This window comes from Lepidochelys kempii, chromosome 3 (assembly GCF_965140285.1).
Source record: "Lepidochelys kempii isolate rLepKem1 chromosome 3, rLepKem1.hap1, whole genome shotgun sequence".
Taxonomy (NCBI): domain Eukaryota; kingdom Metazoa; phylum Chordata; order Testudines; family Cheloniidae; genus Lepidochelys; species Lepidochelys kempii.
Window position 1 is genome coordinate 135,091,666 of NC_136382.1, and position 20,907 is coordinate 135,112,572.

Genomic DNA, 20,907 nt, shown 5'->3' on the forward strand with positions numbered 1-20,907 from the left:
TTTTCTGTTCGAGCGAGAGATGGACCTGGATATGTCCCCTAAATCCAAATATCCCTGAACTTTGCGATGAATCAGAGATTGGAATTTTACAGAAATCCCATTTCATCTGACTTGAGGGTTTGAAAATCTGCCCATAGAACTGATTTTTGCAGCCCAGTCCTGATGTCTTACAGCATTCCCTTTGATACAGATGTACAAAGCTTCTTTTATCTCTCATCTCCATCCCTCATGGAGCTAGAAGTATTCTTTCTGTACCATTTTCTCTTCCACTCCCTCCCGCCTAGCCTCCCTTGAGGCCCTGTATCATAGCTATATTTAATCTGTTTTGGAGAAAAGGGGGGAGGGGAGGAGAGTCGGTGGAGCCTACAGTAGCTGAAAGAAAAGATGGACATATCTAGCACATGCCAAGAAAATAAACATGAAATCTCAAGCGTTGTCTGATTCCCAGGAATTCTGAGAAACCTGCCACTTTCTCACTTTGATTTGCTTATTTTACAAGCTCAAAGAATAAAGTATTGGATGTTAAACAGCAGCTGCCCCAGGAAATAATTCACTCATTCCACCACTGCAGACTTCAAGGAAAAATCAGTGAAAGGGGGAAAAAGCCAATTTCTCTGCAAAATATCCAGTTTCTCAGCCACTTTAGCAGTCTCTAAGTGAAAAGAATGTTTTGGTTTGGTGTCCCTCCAATTCTCGTGGTTTAGCTGAGGATTTTGGAGAATGTATTTACTACATAGCTAACTGCTAGAACAGATTTATCCTGCAGTTTGGGCCTTGCCATGTGTTGAATGATTATACAGGCCTGGAGGGAGTCTGAAAGCATAAACAGTTGCTTCATAAAAGAGATTCTGCAGACAGGAGGCCAGAGACAATTGACTCTGGGTAATCATTTGTGCTTTGCTTAAATAAATAAATAAATAAATCCTCAGTTGCCAGAAGCCATAGCGGAGACCCCCACACACTTCAGGAACACAAGCCTTTTCCATAAAGGGCAGTGAATAAATCAGGACTGGTCTAGGAATAAAGCTGACGGTTGGCTGAATGCTATTCACAGAGTTCTACAATCCAACCATCCTCCTCGTGTTTAATATAGAGATAAACAAGATGAAGATTAGAGATTCCTGCATGCAATGCTTTGTCTTGACTTGGGTAGGCAAATTAATGAAAAAAATATGCTTTTGGACCTTGTTGAACCAGTGGGGTGTTTCACCATCATTTGGCTGTTCTCCTATGGGCTCTGAAGAGTTTTCATAGGTTCCCATTCCAGTTCAAACTAAGTAGAAATATCTCCAGTATCAAATATACAGTATTATACTCAGATACCACAGAGATAGGTGCTTTTGAAATACACAGGCAGATTTCCCTAAGAGTCATATTTTCGACCCTTGCACAGAATGGAGATCAAATGCAGAAAGAGAATAGGAGCTCAATCATCATCCCTTGGGGGCTTCATTCCTATCACCATTTTCCTCCAGCCTATTGTTTCCCAAGTCTGTATCCCTTACTCCTATAGATGCTAGGCATTTTTCTGTCCTTCTCCAAAGTGCAAGATCCCTCCCACAGCTCTCTCTGCTTCTTACTGACCCCCAATTCCTCTAAAATAACTAAAGAGTAGAAGTTGGGAAAATCCATCATTTTCATGGACTATATTTCTCACACTAAAAAAAAACCACATAGGCATTTGAAATGCCATAACAAATGGTGAAATGTTGCCCGAGACCCAACAAGGCTTTCCAGACATCCTGAAATTTATGGTCTAGCCCCAATTTTCAAAGGGGGTGACCTACATCCCACTAGCCTCACCTAACTTGCAGAGCTTGAGGATGATTGAAGACTGTGACTTCATGTGTAACTTCACAATAGATCTCCACGGTGTGATGTGTTGGAGCAACAAGGTCACATGTGAAGTAAAACATTGTGACAGCATCCTGGCATCACATTGCACTTATTTTGTCCTGCAGGAAAAAAAAAAATAGACAAGAGACCCAGTCCCATCTATCAAAATAACTAAGTAAAGACCAAGCCTAAAAAGGACTTAATAGTCATCGCTGGGATGTCCTTCCAGATGATGATCTGCTGAGGATGAAGATGACTAAACTCCAGCTTTCTGGAGAGCTGGGGTGATGATAGAACCTCACTGTTCTAGGGAGTGCCTATTTCTTTGCTAGGAAAAGCATAAGAGCTGGGGTAGTCAATTATTTTTTGTCACGGTCCAAATTTCTTGGTCAAGGTATAATCAAGATCCAGACTTCAGAGAAACATTTTCCACACCACAATAACAATAATGATAATAAGTAAATAAAAAGATGTCACGGTCCATTCAAAAGCATCTGGTGGCCCAGATTGGCCCACAGTCCGCCGATTGACTATCCGTGTATTAGAGAGTTTGTGCTTGTGAAACACTTTGAAAATGCAAAGCACTATATAGGTGTAAAATACTATTTTATAGTATAGGACCTATGAAGCCGTGATTGGTCTCAGGCACAACTGTCCCTCTCTCCTGTCACAACTATTGTGATCTGTTGGATTGCTCTTGCTATCAGTTCCTGGTGTTGCGCGCTCCAAGGTCAACAGCGCCACAATTTTAGAGAAAGGCCTTCACCTTTGGATTCTGATCTTTCTCTCTCTCTACACTACGAAATTAGGTCGAATTTATAGAAGTCAGTTTTGTAGAAAGCATTTTTATACAGTTGATTGTGTGTGTCCCCACACAAATGCTCTAAGTGCATTTAGTAGGCGGAGTGCATCCACAGTACTGAGGCAACCGTCGACTTCTGGAGCGTTGCACTGTGGGTAACTATCCCACAGTTCCTGCAGTCTCCGCTGCCCATTTGAATTCTGGGTAGAAATCCCAATGCCTGATGGGGCAAAAGCATTGTCGCAGGTGGTTTTGGGTACATATCGTTAGGCACCCCCTTCCCTCCCTCTGTGAAAGCAATGGCAGACAATTGTTTCGCGCTTTTTTTCCTGGGTTACTCATGCAGACGCCATACCATGGCAAGCATGGAGCCCGCTCAGCTCACCGTCACCGTATGTCTCCTGGGTGCTGGCAGACGCGGTACTCCATTGCTACATAGCAGTAGCTCTTTGCCTTTTGGCAGCAGACAGTGCAGTATGACCAGTAGCCATCGTCACTGTATTCCAGGGTGCTCTTTTAGCCAACCTTGGTGAGATCGGTCAGGGGTGCCTGGGTAAACATGGGAGTGACTCAGCCAGGTCATTTCCCTTTTAAGTTTTATCTCATGGTGATTCAGTCCTGCCGGCAGTCCTACTGCACCGTCTTCTAATGAGCAGCCAGGAGACGACAATGGCCAGCAGTCATACTGCACCGTCTGCTGCCAGCAAGATGTATAAAGATAGATGAAGTGGATCAAAACAAGAAATAGACCAGATTTGTTTTGTATTCATTTTCTCCTCCCTTCCTCTCTCCCTCCGTGAAATCAATGGCCTGCTAAACCCAGGGTTTTGAGTTCTAGCCTTGAGGGGGCCATTCTGTTTCTCCTTGATGCAAAGCCACCCCCTTTGTTAATTTTAATTCCCTGTAAGCCAATCCTGTAAGCCATGTTGTCAGTCGCCCCTCTCTCCGTCAGAGCAACAGCAGACAATCGTTTCATGCCTTTTTTCAGCGCGGACGTCATAGCACTGGGAACATGGAGCCCATTCAGATCACTGCAGCAATTATGAGCATGATAAACACCGCACGCATTATCCAGCAGGATATGCAGAACCATAACCTGCAAGAAAGCGAAACCAGGCAAGGAGGAGGCGACTGCAGTGCGGTGACGAGAGTGATGAGGACATGGACATAGACTTCTCACAAAGTACAAGCCCATCATGGTGTCATTTGGGCAGGTTCATGGTGTGGAACGCCAATTCTGGGCCCGAGAAACAAACACAGACTGGTGGGACCGCATAGTGTTGCAGGTCTGGGACAATTCCCAGTGGCTGCGAAACTTTCACATGCATAAGGGCACTTTCATGGAATTTTGTGACCTGCTTTCCCCTGCCCTGAAGCACAAGAATACCAAAATGAGAGCAGCCCTCACAGTTGAGAAGCAAGTGGTGATAGCTTGCAATGCCAGACAGCTACCGGTCAGTTGGTAATCAATTTGGAGTGGGCAAATCTACTGTGGGGGCTGCTGTGATGCAAGTAGCCAACGCTATCACTGAGCTGCTGATATCAAGGGTAGTGACTCTGGGAAATGTGCAAGTTATAGTGGATGGCTTTGCTGCAATGGGATTCCCTAACTGTGGTGGGGCCATAGACAGAACCCATATCCCTATCTTGGCACCGGAGCACCAAGGCAGCGAGTACATAAACTGAAAGGGGTACTTTTCAATGGTGCTGCAAGCACTGGTGGCTCACAAGGGACGTTTCACCAACATCAACATGAAATGGCCGGGAAAGGTACATGACGTTTGCATCTTCAGGAACTCTGGTCTGTTTCAACAGCTGCAGCAAGGGACTTACTTTCCAGACCAGAAAATAACTGTTGGGGATGTTGAAATGCCTATAGTTATCCTTGGGGACGCAGCCTACCCCTTAATGCCCTGGCTCATGAAGCCGTACACAGGCAGCCTGGACAGTAGTCAGGAGCTGTTCAACTATAGGCTGAGCAAGTGCAGAATGGTGGTAGAATGTGCATTTGGGCATTTAAAAGCGCACTGGCGCAGTTTACTGACTCGGTTAGACCTCAGCAAAACCAATATTCCCATTGTTATTACTGCTTGCTGTGCGCTCCACAATATCTGTGAGAATAAGGGGGAAACGTTTATGGCAGGGTAGGAGGTTGAGGCAAATCACCTGGCTGCTGATTACACATAGCCAGACACCAGGGCTGTTTGAAGAGTACAGGAGGGTGAGGTGCGCATCAGAGAAACTTTGAAAACCAGTTTTGGGAATGGCCAGGCTACGGTGTGAAAGTTCTGTTTGTTTCTCCTTGATGGAAATGCATCCCCACCCCCCACCCCCAGTTTCACTCTACTTTCCTATAAGCTAAACACCCTCCCCCCCACCTTCGTTCACTCCTTGCAGAGGCAATAAAGTCATTGTTACTTCACATTCATGCATTCTTTATTTATTCATCACACAGATAGGGGGATAAATGCCAAGGTAGCCTGGGAGGGGTGGTGGAGGAGGGAAGCACCGGTAGAGTGGTGGAGGAGGGAAGGACAAGGACACACAGCACTTTAAAACTTATTGAATGCCAGCCTTCTGTTGCTTGGGCAATCCTCTGGGGTGGAGTGGCTGGGTGGCCAGAGGCCCCCCCACCACATTCTTGGGCATCTGGGTGAGGAGGCTATGGAACTTGGGGAGGAGGGCGGTTGGTTACACAGGGGCTGTAGCGGCGGTCTGTGCTCCTGCTGCCTTTCCTGCAGCTCGACCATATGCTGGAGCATATGAGTTTGATCCTCCAACAGCCTGAGCACTGACTCCTGCCTTCTTTCAGCAAGCTGATGCCACCTACCATCTTCAGCCTGCCACCTCTCCTCGTAGTCATATTGTGTTTTCCTGCACTCAGAGATTGTCTGCCTCGACGTATTTTGCTGTGCTCTGTCAGTGTGAGAGGACAGCATGAGGTCAGAGAACATTTCATCACAAGTGAGTTTTTTTTGCCTTCTAATCTTCGCTAGCCTCTGGGAAGGAGAAACATATGCAGCTGGTGGAGGGGGAAAAAAGGGGAAGTGGTAGTTAAAAAGACACATTTTATAGAACAATGGGTACACTCTTTCACGATAAACCTTGCTGTTAACGTTACATAGCACATGTGCTTTCATTACAAGGTCGCATTTTGCCTCTTATTGAGGGTATCCCGGTTTGGTGTGAGAGATCACTCATGCAGGGCCAGGCAGCAGAATTCGGCTTGCAGGTAGCCATGGTAAGCCACAGTCTTTTGGCTTCTTTAACCTTCATAACATGTGGGAATGGTTTCAAACAGCAGCGCCCTCATTTCCCATATGAAGTAGCTATTGGGTTGGCCATTAAAAATGGGTTGGCAATTTAAAAGGAGGGGCTGGGTTCCGGTGTCCGAGTTCACGTGCAGCAGAAACCCAACTAATGCCTCCCCCACACACACACACCTAATTCTCTGGGATGATGGCTTCACCCCTCACCCCACCGTGTGGCTAACAGCAGGGAAGATTTCTGTTCAGCCACAGGCAAACAGCCCAGCAGGAATGGGCACCTCGGAATGTCCGCTTACTAAAACCACCCTATTTCAACCAGGTGACCATGAATGATATCACTCTCCTGTGGGTAACACAGAGAGATAAAGAACGGATGTTGTTTGAATGCCAGCAAACACTGGGACCATATGCTGCAATGCTTTGTTCTGTAATGATTCCCAACTACATGCTACTGGCCTGGCGTGGTAAAGTGTCCTACCATGGAGGACGGAATAAGGCTGCCCTCTCCAGAAACCTTTTGCAAAGGCTTTGGGAGTACATCCAGGAGAGCTTTATGGAGATGTCCCTGGAGGATTTCCGCTCACCAGAGGTCCCTTCTCCACCTTCAGGGTCCGGGAGCCCGCCTTGGGTGGGTTCGGGGGGTACTGGAACCAGGTCCAGGGTGATAAACAGATCCTGGCTGTTGGGGAAACTGGTTTCTCCGCTTCCTTGCTGTGAGCGATCTTCCTTGCCCCCCAAACCCCCTTCCATGTTGCCTCCCACTCCTTGGACAGAGTGAAAGCACAGGGTTGGGGTAGTGGTGGCTGCACCTCCTAGAACGGCATACAGCTCATCCTAGAAGCGGCATGTCTGGGGCTCTGAACCGGAGCGGCCGTTTGCCTCTCTGGTTTTTTGGTAGGCTTGCCTGAGCTCCTTAATTTTCATGCGGCACTGCTGTGGGTCCCTGTTATTGCCTCTGTCCTTCATGCCATTGGAGATTTTTTCAAATATTTTGGCATTTCATCTTTTCGAATGGAGTTCTGTTAACACGGATTCATCTCCCCATACAGATCCCATACCTCCCATTCGGTCCATGCTGGAGCTCTTCGGTGATTCTGGGACTGCATGGTCTCCTGTGACGATGAGCTCTGCATGGTGACCTGTGCAGGTGAGCTTGCCACGCTGGCCAAACAGGAAATGAGATTCAAAAGTTCGCGGACCTTTTCCTGTATACCTGGCCAGTGCATCTGAGTTGATAGAGTTGTCCAGAGCGGTCACAACTGAGCACTCTGGGATAGCTCCCAGAGGCCAATACCGTCGAATTGCATCCACAGTACCCCAAATTCGACCTGGCAAGGCCGATCTCAGCGCTAATCCCCTTATCTGGGGTGGAGTAAAGAAATCGATTTTAAGAGCCCTTTAAGTCGTAAAAAAAGGCTTCGTCATGTGGATGGGTGCAGGGTTAAATCGAGATAACGCTGCTAAATTCAACCTAAACTCGTAAACCAGGCCATAGTCCCCCAGGATCTGATATGGTAAGGTCTGGGCCACAGTGTAAGACTTACCTCTTATAACTGCCCTCTGGACTATTTTTCCATCTGGGTACATTGATGGATTTAACGTCTTTTTTTAGATCTTAACTTCATGGATTTTGTATTTGTAGTAGAATGTGCCCATGTGCAAAGGCAATGGGTGCTGTTTTTTACTATACTGTGATGCAATAAACAAACAACAGTAGCAACTGGTGTTGCCTGCTGCCTCGATCAACTTTGTTTAAACAAAACCCATTATCTTGCACAGCCACTGACTAGAAAGGATGCCATATGGCCATCAGTGATTTGAGGACTTAAAAATGGGCAAGGACATTTAGGACTATAGGATCTCAGAGGTAGCTAAAGGCCTTTGTGAAGTTGTTACTTCTCCCATTCCTGCCCCCACCCCAGCAACAGTGAACTTTTAAAATTTATTTATTTTAAGGCCAAGATTCGAAGTTTACCATATTAGCCTTCATGTTCTTTTGGTCACTCCTGAAACAAAAGCAGTTTCCCCACATGCATACATTCTCCCATACTCGACCCCTTATCTGCCAGCCAACATTTTATATCAAGAAAGCCATGATTTATATTCATCTCTCAAGAACATTATTTCTCATCAGTTTTGCAAGCAGTGCCAAGTTTTCCCCGCATAGCTCTACAGAAAGCGAATTTTATTTCACTGGTCTAGGACTTCTAAGTAAACAAACAAACCCAAATTCCAAGTCTCCCAATTTGTCCCACTCTGATTAGTCTGATGCCTAACCACAGACCTTTGTACTCCTCTTTAATAATTGTGGATGCTGCTGCCCACATGAAATGTTATGCACATGGTCAAACCATGAGAAACCACACACATTTTTTCATTTGAAAATGCATGGCTGTACCTGTATATAAGCTCTGGATAATGTCCTGCAGTAATTTTGCACAACGAATTCCAATCCAAGTCACCAGAAATTTTGCGTGCACAGAGATGACAGGATTTGGCCCTAAGATTGAAATATTTTGTGTGACATTTCCTTTTTGCCACATACATGTGTGAAGAGAGGCTGTGCACTTAGGGAATCATCATAGGCTTCAAAAATAATTAGCAGCCATTTATATTAAATTTTAACCTCCCCCCCACTCCGCAGTATAAATCAACTACCACTGCTTTTACTTCACTGTATTAGAATTTCAGCTTATTTTATTGACATTGCATCATTTGCCAATTGCTCTGCCACTTGTGTGTGTTGAGGTCATCACTAATTTATGAAGAAAAACTTTTTCTCCCCTTTTAATATTTTATCTAGATTTTCTGAAAATACACAAACAAGCAATACTCAGACATGACATAACTGAATGCAAGATCCAAGTTCTTATTAGGTCCATGAGGCCACTGTGTTCATAACCAGATGGCTACATTATAGATTAAGTCATTCCCTAGGAGGACTATTGGAAAGGATATAATTACATTGTACAATCTGTTCCATAGGGACAGACACAGCAAAACTGAAATGCAGATAAGATTGACACTTTGATGTACTCACACTTCATTGAGCAACAGAGTCAAAGCTGTCAGACAGCAACAGAACGCAAGTGACATGTGAGAGTATAAATATTAACCCTATAACCTCAGCTACCCCTGATTTTCCTCCAGTCTTGCCTGGTCAATTAATGACCTACATTGTGCTGAGTTCACCCATTGGAAAGAGTAAGACAACAGCATCAGTGAGCTACATTCTAAAGGACACAGGGGAAAGTGTCTCGAGACAAAGTACTAGAAAAAATGATGGCACAAGAAAGAGAATAAATAAAAAAACATGGGATTTGGGCCAACCAACCCCTGCAATCTATGCTCCTGAATGATGGAGGAAGGAACTTGTGAAGGCTATCATCCACACTTGATTCGCCCTTGGGCGCAGTGTTTGCAATGTCTAGTTCTTACTGATTCACCTCTATCCAAAGGGAGTCAAAGTCTGGAATTTTATCACTTAGCTTATGTACCAAATGTTCATGAAAGATGACCTTCTGCCACACTCGGTTCCCAGTTCCTAAGAGCAGTGCTATTCCCCAGTTAGCACCAGAGCAATGCCTTGGCACGGAAGAGGACAAAAAACTAGTACTGGTTGAATACAATGTTTTAATTATATTTGGTACCACAAAAAAGTCCTGGACAAAATATTAACTGCAGCAAGTGAGCTAATCTGGGAAGTTTTAGACATTTGTATCGAGTTTTATCACACTCAGAAATTGAAATTAATGGCAAAACTTCCACTGACTTTAGCAGGAGCAGGTCCATTAAACTCTAATGCAATTGGCATTAGTACACAAAAATCACTGATTCTCCTCTCACTTATATATATATGTAAATCGGGAGTAACTCCGCTGGTGTTAAGCAAGTTACATCAATATAGAACCAGTGTAAGTAAGAAGAGTTTGGGGCCCCATTTCTGTTAGCAAAGCACCTTAGAAGTGGGTCTGAACAGGAACCTCAGATCGAACTTCACCCTACCCATGATTCCCCTATCTAATCTGAATCCATATTTGAATCCATATCTAATCTGGATTCAAATATCCTGGCTTGGGTCCATCTGTAGAATTTGACCCCATGTTCCTGAAACAAAGGCTAAACCAACTCTCCATAACCAGTCTTATTCACAGGACAATTTGGAAGCCCAAATTTTGTTCATTCCTCCCAGTTTTCTTCCAGAAGCTTAAGTTGCATTCAGAAGAGGCCGGTGGCAGTGCTGTTTCTCACCTGCTCTTAACAGGGAACTACCAGTACAGCTAAACCTCTACTAATGAGATGGGATGTAGCAAGTTCTTTTCAGAATTTGGAATCAGGTAGTTTGCTTGTTTCTCATCCCACACGGTCAACTAGTAGGTACTATCTGTTTTTACAGTACCGTGTATATCATGAGTTAAGGATTCCGTACTACTAGAAGTTGAAGTTGTGCCACATGTAAATGAAAAAGCAATTTGCCATAAGGGATCTTGGTCATAATGTTAATAGATTTGGTAGTAGCGCATTAGTCCTAGAATTTAATGCATCTACAATGCACCTACAATTTCTTGGATGTGTAGCTATGCTAGTATTGGGAGGAGAAAGGTGCGGGATAAGAGAATACTAGTGTTTGAGTGAACAGTACTGTTACTTTTTTCATTATCTGAGCAACTAAGCATCCACAGCTAGAGAAAGAACAAAAATCAGAACCTTAAATTCAAGCTTCTCTGATTTTCAGGTGGGTTCAAGTTCAGATTCCTAGACCATGACCTGCCATTACAGATTGGTACTGGGTTAAATCTATGCGAGCCATCATTCTCATGTTCCACCCAAGATGGTGGAAACTGTGTTAGAACAGGTGATCACATCAGATTCCCACCATTCAAGATAGCAGGAATCTCATAATATCTACTATTTGGGGCCAAAATCTTACATGAACAATTTATGTGGTTTTAGCACCATTGTCTGTAAACTCAAGTCCTATACTCAAACCTGAATGTTAGCCTAAACTTGGATCCAGCTCCTGAGCCAAGCAGAACCTCCTCAGACCATCTTTATTTATAACCATGAAATGAACATGATTTGCATTCCTTGTTGACTTGGGCAAGTTTCCTTTCTCTCTCTCTCTCTCTCTCAAATGACAAACTACCTCCTAGCCCTATCTCCAGGCATTTATTTAATTTCTGATATGAGGAAAGGAAACTATTCTCCCCCCTCCAGGGTCTAGGATTTTGTACCATTAAAAATAAAAAATAAATAAATAAAACTATAACCAGCTGTAAAAATATTCACTAAAGAAGTTGCAGATGTTCCTCGGAGAGCTACTGAATATTTTGGCACCTTTGCTCTGTCACTGAAAGTAAAATGTGATATTCAATTACAGCTGTTGTGTGATTTTATAAAATTTAAGGCAGTCAAGACAAATAGGTACTGGATAGAACCACAGAGAACATGGATTAGACAGGCCAAATTGGTTAAGGTTTTCAAAAGCACCTAAGAGATTTAGGAGCCTAAATCTTTGGGTGAAATCCTAGCCCCACTAAAGCCAATAGCAAAACTCCCAGCAACTTCAATGGAGGCCAGGATTTCACCCTTCAACTTTCAATGAAACTTAAGCTCTCAAGTGTCTGAGCCACTTTGTAAAATGGGACTTAGGACCCTAAGTCACGTAAGTGCTTTAAAATTTTTTACCTATTAAGACTACAGATTAGAGCCACACTGCGTGATGCAGGAAGGTGTAAATTATCCTACCCTATTCCACTGAGAAATTGGAAACTGGAATGAAAATTCACCCCAAGAAAGAGCAAGCTGATATTTGGGTTTCCACCAGAAACTCCTGGCTTGTGGGTGTCAGGGAGAGAATGTTCTGAATCAGTGCACTCCCCAGCAGTTAGCCATACTCCTCTCTGAGTTCAAGGCAGGTTGTGGTTAGTTTGTGTTGCTTCTACTTCCCTCTGTAGTGAACTTACCCAATTTCAGACGCCTCCAGAAAACATCATGCCCATCCACAGAGTACTTTCCATTCCCCAAACTCCTTGATCTTCCTCTCCCAGACTCCTCAAAGGGACAGCCCATCTCTGGCTTCCTCTTTCTTCCCAACACATTATTTCACTCTGACCACGAGACTGAGATCCCATGCATCCAAGAATGCTGCCTTAATTCACCCTAAAGACAAGAGACATAACACCTAGCCAAGTCCAGAAAGGGAAGGAAGTGAGGCTGCATACAGATAATGGAATCAATCTATCAGTTATGGGGAAGAAGGCAACACTAATACAAACTGAGTTTTCTCAAAAAGACATTAGAAAGAGAATGCCTGTTCACAAAACACCACCAAGAGGAATGTAACCAGATTGTCTCGTGGTTAGAGCATAGACTGGGAATCGGGAACATGAATTCAAGTCCCAGGTCTTTCATTGATACACTATGTAACCTTTTTGTGTCTTAGCTTCCCCAACGATAAAGTGCAAATAATACTTAAAGCACTTTCAAAAAGTGAGCGAGAGCTTCAGATGAAACATACTATATCAAGTGTTATTACTGTTACTAAAAGGAAAGCCACATCAGTGGTGAGTGAACCTCCCAAACTTTTACTTGTTTGGGATTCAGAGAAACATTTAACAGTTCAAAGTCTTATCTGAAACTGACCCAGAATATGAGAGTCTGATGAATCTACAAAATTGAGTTGGAAGTCTCAGCTTTCTCACAAGGTTGCTAGCACAGCCTTTCCCACAGTACTTCAAGACTCCAGATTTCAGTCCCAGCCAGGAATCAGGAACTGAAAATGTGCACAAGAAAGGATTATTATTAAAATAACCATGCATTTTTCCAACACAAAAGGAGGGTTGCTACACATTCAGCTTCAGGGCTGGGAAAAGTTTTGAGTCAGTTTCTATAGACTGTTAGCTCACTGGAGCAAGGACCATCATTTACTCTATGTTTGGGCAGGACAATGGGGTCCTGACCTGGTTGAAGTCTATAGGTGCCACTGCAATATGAATGGTCAACAACATCTCAAGTTGTTCTCTTAGTTCTACCATTGATGCTCCCCAAGTCAACAGCTGTGATGACATTTATTAGCAACATAGATATCACAGCTGGAAAGCATTTTTTAGGTCATCTAATCCATCCCAAAGAAGTGCAGCATTTCTCCCAAAAGTATACTGTAAAATTCCCTCACTAAGCGGCATACCATAGACTCTCTGCAAAAAAAAAATGTCCATCCAAGGAAAAGATGTTGCTGTATTCCGTAAAGTACTTAAATTTTGATATGCCACCAACTATGCCTGGCAAATACTGGATGGGAATAATGTCTACAGAAAAAGGATGTGCATGTCCTGGAGACGTAGAGGGGGCCCAAACCATAAAGTTCAAATCCAGCTCCAAACTTTCCCAAAGTTCATGACTGTTTGGGTGTGAAATTTTGGTTTCAGTATGTTTATAAAGAAGGGGAAGAGGGAACCTATTTATATGGGATTTTCCCTCCTTAACAGCATCCCAGCCCTCCTCAAACTTACCGACTAATGTCTGATGAGCAAAGACAAACAAGATCACAACTCCACAATACTTTAATATGGAATTGTTGTCATTCAGTCAAACTAAAGAATATCAGAACCTTTCACAGCTGCATCAACATCATCTATTAAAAAGGCATGACACTACACAAAGCTTTGTCTATGAAAGCCAAGAGCCTAAATCAGCCAATGTTTGGAATGAGGCCATTTCTGAATTCTCATGTAAAATGATGCTGCCATATTGCTTACCTTCCACTGAGGTTTTCCACAAATTAACAGCTGTAGCAGACTCACAAGAAAACATGGGCTCCATCCAAGTCTTTATTCTTTGAAAATGATGTTTCTTAACTTTATTCTGTTCCATATGGAGAGGATGGGGGAGGGTGTGTGGAAATAACAGCCTAAAACCAAAATCTGAGAAAGAGATTGGGCACAAATCTAACATATAGTACAATGGAAAGAAAATAACTAACTAAAATAGCGAACGTGGTGGACCTGAAACCCCATTCCATTACCGTAGTGTGACAGAGTGGAGAATCAGACCCATTAAAACTATTTTAGAGACAGCCCTTAAAATCTGTGACCATCCTAACCACTTCGACAAGGTCCGACACAGTCTGTATTCTTTCCAGTCAAAAACCGCTAAGGGCCAACTCATTCCTATTTAAATCAAAGATAAAACACCCAGGGACTAGAGCTAGAATACAGTTTGCCAGCAAGAGCAGAGAAAATTCCATATTTTTGTTGGTTTGTTGAGCTGCAACTGGGAAGGTGATATCAGGCTGCTATTGCTGGTTTCAAATCATTGTCTTTGCTTTTGGTTTGAACTTGAACATCAGCTGTTTTCACCAAGCACCATACTGAGTGATATAGAGGGATTTATTCTGAGTGACAAACAATGCAACTCCACTTAAACTGGAAAGTACTTTGATTTTCAACATGTGCAGATGGCTTGTAGAGTCACTTGAGACAGAGAGAACTACCAAGCTGGCAATAAGATAAGAATTCTTAGAATTAGAAGACATTGATTCAAACACTGTGTTACCTTCTAGAGATGTGTGACCGACATTCTGATTAGGCTTGGCAGGGTTAGAGATTTTTACTGGTAAATGTCGATTTTACCACACACACACACACACACACACACACTCTTCTGTGGATAATAAATCTAAATTTACAGATAGGCAAAGGAAAAATGCTGCTTAAGGAGTTATTAGAGTTTAATTTAAGGATATTTACTTTGTATATTTTGATGTAATGTTGACAATTTGTGTTTTAACAGTTATAAAGCTTTAATTTTCTGAATCTCAACATCTACTGTCATTAAATAATTACCTGATCCACCTATTGACATGCCATAATTTTGCACAACTGTGAAAATGTAAATAGATAAAAATCTTTAAAAATACTCACAAATAAACATTGATATCCCCCAAAATTATCAAAAAATAAAAATCAAGTTCTGCCAAGCCTAGTTATTATAATATTTTGCATGTAGATACGGCTTTTCAACTGGAGGACTCTGATTTTACATAGTTTCACTACCAGTGTAATCCAGGTATACAGTCCATTATGGGTACTAATGTGTAACACCTAACTAACATTTGCGTTGTCTACACTTGGCTATGTTTACCCAGGAAGATGCTAAAAATCTACCTTACAATGCAAGTCTCAAGAAGATTCCTTTGCAAATGAATCACTTCTCTGAAGGGGGTGCCCAAAATATGAAATGGAAAACAGCATCACCGATAAGATTAAATAATATTTGACTTACTTTGCAGATCCTCTATAGATGGTTTGAACTCTAGTCTTTGAGGCAATGTTGTCCAATGGATAGGGCATTAGACAAGGAGACCTGGGTTTTATTCCTAGGTCAGCCACTGACCTTCAAGATGACCTTGGGCAAGTCCCTTCACCTCTGTTCTGGTTCTCCTCTGCTTTGTCTGTTTAGATTATAAGATATCTGGGGTAAGGAACTCTGTGTTTGTACTGTACCTAGCACAATGGGGACCTGATCTCACCTGGGGCAGTGCACACAGTAGTAATAAAATGCAGTGTGATGTGTTTCAAACATTTTATCAGTTACAGGTAGGAAATCAGCTATGTGAAAGGTAAATAAATAGCGCATGGAGCTTGAAATGTCAAATTCCCAAGTAGGAACTGCAGACTTGTATTTCTTTCAGATCACTTCTGTGACCATTACAATTCAAGAACATTTGGTCTGATCTTGCAGGAAGGGTTGTCATCGAGAACATTTGTAAACCATCTAACACCAAAGTATCGGGGCTCCTAAAAGTAACCAAAACCCACTTTACAGGATCTTTTAGGAAACCTGAACAAAGTGCTGCTAAGCTTTCCCAGTGCTGTATGGATGAGCTAAGACAAATGATCTCCCAGTTGTGATTTCAGTTGTGAACTGAGCAAGTTAAAACAATTGTGGGTTTCTTTGAACATAGGTTTCTTGTAATTTGGAACTGGTTAGTAATCAGGGATTTAGGGGCAGGGCAACTCAATAAAAAATAATAATAATTATATAGTCCTTTTCCTTGGTAAATCTCAATGCAATTTACAAAAGAAGGAAAGCAGCATTAGCCATGTTTTACAGATGCAGAGACAGACACACACAGAGATGAAGAGTAAAATTTTAAAAAGTGACTAAGGGTCAGATCTTTAAAGGTATAATTTAGGCACCTAACTCCCTTTGATTTCAGTGGGAGTTAGGTATCTAAACACCTTTCAAAATCTGGCCCTAAATGACTTAAAAGCCTAAATTCCATAGAAAGTCAATGGAAATGAGGCTCATATATCAATCACTTGGATCTAAGTTTTTAAAAGTTCTTAAGTGACTCGTCCAAGGTCACAGTCCATGTTAGTGTCAGAGCCAGGGATAGAACGCAAGTGTTTTGGCGCCCAGTTCAGAACACTATTCACTGGACGATGCTGGCTCCCTTAACCCTACTTTCACACCATCTACCAATACAAAGTTTGTGGCAAGCAAGTTGGCCTAGACCAGGGATGGGCAAACTTTTTGGCCTGAGGGCCACATTGGGGTTCCAAAACTGTATGGAGGGCTGGGTAGGGAAGGCGGTGCCCAAACAGCCTGGCCCCCACCCCCTATCTGCCCCCTCCCATTTCCCACCCCTTTTCTGCCCCCTCAGAACCCTGGACCCATCCAACCCCCCTGCTCCTTGTCCCCAGACCGCCCCCTCCTGGGACCCCCCATCCCTAACCAACCCCCCCAGTGTCCCACCCCCTATCCAACCCCCCCTGCTCCCTGTCCCCTGACTGCCCTGCCCCTTATCCACACCCTCACCACCTGACAGGTCTCCCGGGACTCCCACGCCTATCCAACCCCCCGTGTTCCCCGTCCCCTGACCACCCCACCGCCAGAACCTCTGCCCCCTGCTCCCTGTTCCCTGACTGCCCCCCATCCACCCCGCCTCCCGCTCCCTGCCCCCTTACCATGCCGCTCAGAGCGGCATGTCTGGCAGCCACGCTGCCCAGCCGCCACACTGCCCAGCAGGAGCTCGCAGCCCCACTGCCCAGAGCGCTTGTGGTACAATGAGCTGAGGCTGTGGGGGACGGGAGACAGCAGGGGAGGGCCCAGGGGCTTGCCGGGAGCTCAAGGGCCAGGCAGGACGGTCCCACAGGCCAGATGTGGCCCGTAGTTTGCCCACCTCTGGCCTAGACTCCCAGAGGTACTTAGGTACGCAAACCCCAGATGTAGGCAACACAGTCTCGGTTTTGGCACCTAAATCCCAGTTTTAGGCTCCACTATGATCTACAAAACTCCTGCTGAACCCTGTAGATACCTACACTCAGTGCCTAAATTTTCAGGGTAAAAACTCCATCTAGGCCTATGTTCCAAACACAGAAAATGAGAGTCTTGAAGGATCTGAATGAAGCAACAAGTGGTTTGACAGACCAGAACGGTGAGGCCATTCTGTGCGGTAAGGAGTTGCACAAAACAAGGCACAAAAGTGGCTGTGGACAAACAACACATTGAGGTTGTTTGTACCTCACTCTAGCCATCCAGATGCCTATCTCCTGCCTAGCCCTCAGAGCAATTCACAAACCAGGGAAAATAGGTATTCAGCTGCCTAACTTGTGTGGAGGGCCCTATCCAATAGGTGTGTTGAGACGCTATCTACCAGATTACGTCCCTTTCAAAATCTGGCTGTCTTATAACTTTTATCCCAGTGGTTACAACATTCACTTGGGATGCAGGAGACCCAGGTTCAATGACCACCACTATCTGAGGAGAAGAAAGGATTCAAACAGTGGTCTCCCACCTCTCTGGAGAGCTCTCTAATCACAGAGCTATGGGATACTCTGATGGGGGCGCGGGGTTCCCCTCGATCTCTCCTGTTGGAGCTGTTCCATTGCATATAAATACTTAAAGAGTCACTGAGTCATAGAGCATGACAAATGACACTGTAGCCTGGTGCTTAGTGCACCCACACAGGAGGTGAGAAACCCAGGGTCTGGTCCCCCTGCCCACATCACTCTTTAATTAGTTATATCGAGGGATCCCTACTTCAGACTATCCCATAGCTCAGTGACTTGAGCACCCTCCTAAGAGGTAGGAGAGCCTATATCAAATCTTTTTTCCCTACCGAGCAGAGGCGGGAGTTGAACTTGGGTCTCCCATCTCCCAGGTGAGTGCTCTAAACACTAGGCTAAAAAGTTGTAAGGTGGGCACCACCTCCTCCAGCCAGATTTTGTTTTGTGCGGAGTTAGGCACCTGCCTAACTCATTCTCACAATAAACAACTCAGGTGCCCAAGTCACCTGACTCCATGAGAAGGGTTCATGGCTGTGTATCACAGGCAGAAATAGGTGCCTTACTGCAGCCTGGACTTAGGCAGCTATCTCGGGGGCGGGCTTAACACACATCGTGCTCGCTTGCATCTCCCATTGGTTAGTTTAGGCAGCTTCTCTCCTCGTGTTCTGGTTTTTGTGACTCCCATTCCTAGACACCTCTCTCTCCCCATTCGCTGTATAGGGAGCCTTGGCACCTAACTCAGGCTTTGTGAATCGCAATGTTGTTCATGTTGATTTTTCTAAGTGCCTAAAAGTTAGGTGCTGTGGTGCTGAGTATCACAATGCCAAAGTATCTTTATGAATCTAGGCCATTCTGACAACTGCTCTTCATATTCATGAAATGCATATTGCAAGGGGAACCTTCCTAAATCAAAGGACAAGTCTTTGGTCAAACAATATGGCACAATAAGAATTTGGGACATTCATAACCAATAAAGCATAAATATTCACCAATAACAGCACTTCCAAGTGATCCTGCAGGTTACCTACCCTTAAGGAAAAGGTTTTATTCCTTTTTTGCTCATCTTGGTATACCAAAAAGTTATAGGTTTGAGAAAGATTTTGACATTAACTATACAAACTGGGAACTGCCTTGTATTAACATCTGAGCCTCAAGCTGGGAATTGTCACCAGCTGGTAACAATATACTGACGCCATTATTGATGGACTCAGCATCAGATGTTCTAAGCCTGCCCCTTGCCTGCTTTAATACTAGTTTCACAATCAAAAATAACTTTATTGTCCAGTATTAAAATATATGATTTAACATCGGTCCATCTAGCGTGGCATCCCGCATTACCCCAGCACTGGCCATAAGCAATGTTTCAGAGAAAGGCAGAACACAATTCACTGTGTAGTCCCAGATACATGAGGGAAAGAAGAATCCCTTCCTGACCCTTGCATATTAACCACCAGATGGTCTGAAGCAAAAAATAGGATTAAATGTTCCAGTTTTTAAACAGCTATTGAAACAGAACGTAGCCATCTCTGCCATGGATTCCCCTCAAAACGCACTCAGTGTCACAAATGATGCCACTCTCATCTGCCAACTACCAAAGGCAATGATTCCAGACATTTTCAAAGGAACTGAATATGTATTTTGATGGAAACAATACTATGGGAGGTACAACTTAGTTACAAGGAAGGAGATCCCAGGAGCTTGATCCAAAGCCCACTAACATCAGTTGGAGTCTTTCCATTGACTTCAACAAGCATTGGATCAGGCCCTAGAGGAGTTACCTGGTCTGCTTTTCCTCCCTATGTTTCTCTGCTCGCCCTGTCTTTAGGTTGGATTCCCCTCCAAGCAATAATCAATCACATTTTTTAAAATTTCTTTTTGTGTGGATCAAAATAGACATCTGTGACAGGGAAGGACAAAAAGAGCATGATGCTTTCTCATAGTCTTCTTTCATTTGCAGACTCAGTACATTGGCATGGAATTGTATTGCCTACTTTAGAGTAGAAATTTTATAAACACTCAGCAACTTTTTTGTTTGTGGGGAAAGGGAACAATGGATGGCTAAGGGGACTGATAATGAGAGAATTTTTTATCTTTAGTTCAGCAAAATATGTAGCCCAAGCTGGTAGGGACCAAAACTTGTTCCATTTTGTTGACTATTTGGTGGCCTATGTGAAATGGTCTTAATCCAGATACTAGCTTTCAGATGCCCACATTACACAAAGAACATCAAGTTATTAGACAAAATAAGAAAAATAACTTTTTCAACAACTGCCTACAGTATACCTCTGCAGGAAACACTAGAGAACTATGTTTATGTATAACAATGACTAGTGGTGGGCAAAAAAAAAAATAATGTACAAGTAATCCTGTAAAACACAATTTTTTTACCCTCAGCTTGGAGGGGTAATCAGAAACTGTAAGTTTACCAGTTAGGGGCTCTATACTCAGTATATTATCTTCAATACCTAAGAATGGTTGTACTGTCCATGTCCTCCAATTGTTTCCAATAGCTGGTGTGGTTATTTTTGGCAGTTGGTTTGTCATGAATTGACACTTATTTTGTCAACAGATCTCAAGTGAAACTGCAGCCCCCTGCCTTGGAGGCCTTTCAGAAATATACAGATTACTCATTACGGGTTTTTAAGAACCTTCTAAGGTGGCACTTAGAGTTTGCATACCAATCAATGTCAGTTGTCCTCCTACAACAGCTTAAAAATAAATAATTTAGAATGGGAGGAGAGAGGAAAGGAATGCTCAGAAAGGAGAAGTCATTTTCAAGACATTATGAGTAGATCTGAAACTGTTCTTATGAAGAAAAATTCTCTCATTATCTTAGCTGTCATTAGCAGTCACATTGTCAAAAACTAGACAGGTGAGATTTAAAACATTCTTGTACATGGTTTAGACACAACGAATCCTGCATCTTGGTAGGGAGTTAGACTAGACAACCCTTATGGTCTCTTCCAAGCAGCATCACTTGCCCCATAACCTCAGCCATGCGGAACGCAATGCCATCCACAGCCTCAGAAACAACTCTGACATCATAATCAAAAAGGCTGACAAAGGAGGTGCTGTTGTCATCATGAATAGGTCGGAATATGAACAAGAGGCTGCTCGGCAGCTCTCCAACACGAGTTTCTACAAGCCATTACCCTATGATCCCACTGAGAGTTACCAAAAGCAACTACAGCATTTGCTCAAGAAA

At 43.5% G+C, this 20,907-nt stretch overlaps 1 long non-coding RNA gene across 1 annotated transcript; it reads right to left on the reverse strand.

Annotated features, from left to right (window-relative positions):
- Window positions 1–11,881: 11,881 nt before the first annotated feature.
- On the reverse strand, window positions 11,882–15,344 carry LOC140909258 (uncharacterized). The gene is made up of 4 exons (XR_012158157.1): window positions 15,193–15,344; window positions 13,668–13,832; window positions 12,553–12,682; window positions 11,882–12,069 (listed from the first exon to the last, which is right to left on the reverse strand). It is a non-coding gene; the product is annotated as an uncharacterized LOC140909258 (long non-coding RNA).
- Between the last annotated feature and the right edge of the window lie 5,563 nt (window positions 15,345–20,907).